The sequence below is a fragment of the Nematolebias whitei genome, chromosome 8 (genome assembly GCF_014905685.2).
Source record: "Nematolebias whitei isolate Nwh7 chromosome 8, NemWhi1, whole genome shotgun sequence".
In the NCBI taxonomy this organism is placed as follows: Eukaryota; Metazoa; Chordata; class Actinopteri; order Cyprinodontiformes; family Rivulidae; genus Nematolebias; species Nematolebias whitei.
This window is the reverse complement of record NC_056505.1, coordinates 30023160-30026184: the sequence shown is the minus strand read 5'-3', so window position 1 is coordinate 30026184 and position 3025 is coordinate 30023160.

Genomic DNA, 3025 nt, shown 5'->3' with positions numbered 1-3025 from the left:
ATGTATGTATGTATGTATGTATGTATGTATGTATGTATGTATGTATGTATGTATGTATGTATGTCTGTATGCATGCATGCATGTGTGTATGTGTCTGTCTGTCTGTCTGTCTTCAAGCTAGCCATTAGTTTGTCAGTTTACTCAATATTAAATTGTTTACTAAAACAGAAATTGTTCAAAACATTTTCTATAAAAGGTAAGATATTAAATCTTATCACAGCCTTACTTGAAAAGCTCTTCACTTTTCCTTTTAAGTTGCTTAAAAAAAACAATTAAGTAAATAGATATATTTTTAGGCTAAACCTCTGTTAGATTCTCTCTCAATAGTTTATTTTATTAATTTATGTTTGGCCTGAGTGTGGACAGAGCACATTCCTGCAGTGTCCTGTTTCCCGCTGCTGTGAAGAGAGAAACCTTTAACTGCTTTGCAAGGCATCTTACTGAAGAGGAACACACACCGTCACTCAACTTCCTCTTTTATACTGCGCAGGTAGTGAGGCCTAGAAGGTGTCGTATGCAGGCTGTTTCATGCTGCGTATCCACTGACTGTTTCACACATATGGGGAAGTGATTCAGGATTGAGCTAGGGAATAATTTTATCATGAATGGAGGAGACAGAGGAACACATGCACACAACACTGCTTGATCCAGATAATTTCTAAATTACTGAAGGAAATCAGTGAAGAGCACAGGCATGATTGGAGAACAATCACTCCACTGGAATCCACCTTCTTCTCTCTCTCCTGATCTTCTCGCTCAGCAGTCTCATATCCCCCACAAAACAAATACACAACACAGTCTGGTTCTGTTTTACTTCCTCTGTTCACCCCCCATCCCTGCAGACTCCTAAACTCTGATGACCTTGACTTTGTACTCCGTGTCTACAATGCTAATTCTCTGCGGTTAGGACAATAAACACCACTATGATGGGTTAAACCCAGAGGAGACCACACTTCCTGTCTGACCAGAGTAACTCTCTGGGAGAAAACCCAGATAGGCTTGACAGGAAAGAGTGTCAGGGAGATAAAAAGAGGAGGTAGATGAGGCTTTAGGATAGTGAAGAAAAACATTTATGTGTTTAATCTGTTGGATTTGTCCTGTTGTTATATATACATATATTTCTGACTGTGCCCTAGACCAGGGTTATTCAATTAAAACTCTCTGAGGTCCAGTTACTAAAATTTCCTCCAAGTAAAAGGTCCAAATTAAAGTCCAACTTTTGTTTTTAATGGTCTTGCCTACTCTTATTCACATTTTCACAGTTAACAAATTACACTTTCTAGTAAACAACAAGCTATTTTACCATATTTAAAAGTAGTCCCAGACAAATAAATTTAAGGCCTTTCTTTCAGATTAAAACAGAATGTGCAGAATAAAATACATCTTAAATGTGCAAACAGAGCCTAAAAAGCATGTTTCGCTTAAACTGAAGAGGTACAAACCTAAACAATTGAAGGCTTTTGCTTAAAGTAAAAAAGTTAACATCTTTAGAAAAGAGAAAACAATAAAAAGTGTCTCTTTTAGTTTAAAAAAACAAAACAAAAAACAAGTACAAACGGAGCAAGCAAACATGTTTCTCTTTTTTTTTTTTTTTTTGCTTAAAAGGGTACCACCCTGTAAAAATGTAAGTTTTCAAGTAAAACATGGCAGCATCTTCAGAAAACAATGAATAAAAATGGTTCTTTTAGGGGGAAAAAAATGAAAACAGAGCTTTAAACACTATATTTTCTTTTTTGATTATTCTTTATTTGACTTCTTAATGAGAGAAATGGGCATGGGATTGTCCTGCCAATAAGTTAAATCTTGGTTAGAATGGAGTCAGAAAAGTTTTCATGCAGACGTATGAGCATTATAAGTAACATTTGTAGTCTCATCAATGGCCAAAGAGATGCATGGTGCACTCTGAACAGCTGCATCCAGCTGTGCCAGGACATCATCAGCTAAAATTTCTGATTTTCTGCTTCCTGTTGAAGCTGACATCGGGATTTGTTTGATTTTTTTCACACATCTCATCTTTTTGTTCTCCATCAAATGTCTCAGCAACAGCATTTAAGCACTCCTTCAGGACGGTCACATCAGTAAATGTTTTTTATGTTGCCATAAAAATCCACGATACCTTTAGTGAACATTCAGCACGCTGCTGGGCTGTAAAAGTATTTGTGATGAGGAGGGTGGATCTGGGCTTGCAGTTCGGTTAATTTACTCGGACTTCAGCAGATAACGTTGCTCAAAGGAGATGTACTGAAGAGCGCTTCACGTCGCCACTTTTAATTAATGCGACAGTTTCGGTGCATATGAGGCAAACAGGTTTTGAACTGTCTGCTGGAAGAATGAACATAAATTTCTCTGTCCATTCATGTTTAAAACAGTGGTTTTCAGCATCAACTTTTCTTATTTTGGAGCACGACATGCCGTCTCTTCTGTCTCTTCTTCTCTGCTCTGCTCTGGTGAGCTCACAGGAAAACAAAAGATTTGATTGACTAAACTGAGTGATGCTGTTACCGTAATAACTGGAGTAGAGGGAACCTCCAAAACACAACTCCTGCGTCTCTGCTTGGCTCTGCACTTAAGCTATCTATCTCTGGAAAAATGCTCCATGAAAATTATGTACTTTTGTGAATTTATCAGATTGGGCACAGTTCTTGACAGAACCATCACTCAGTCCGGATTCAGAACCAAGTCCGCCATTTGGGGATGTCCGCCATTTGGGGATGCCTGTCCTTGACATCCAAAAATGTTCAATCTGGTCCTCTGGACATTCAAAAAAACAAAAAACAAAACAAAGCAAAAAAATATAGAAACGTTTCGTCTCTCATCCGAAAGACTTCCTCAGTCTGAGGTGCTGTTTTCAGCTCAGTCTCTTAAATAGCACCTTCTCAGAGTGGATCAACCAGCTTGCTGCTGACAACCAAAACCAGCTGATCACATGCTCAAGAAGGACCATCAGCCTAACAATGGATCATTAGCACACTGATGGGTGTTTACTGTTCACAGAGGGCTGAGTGATACTAGCAATCACAGCATT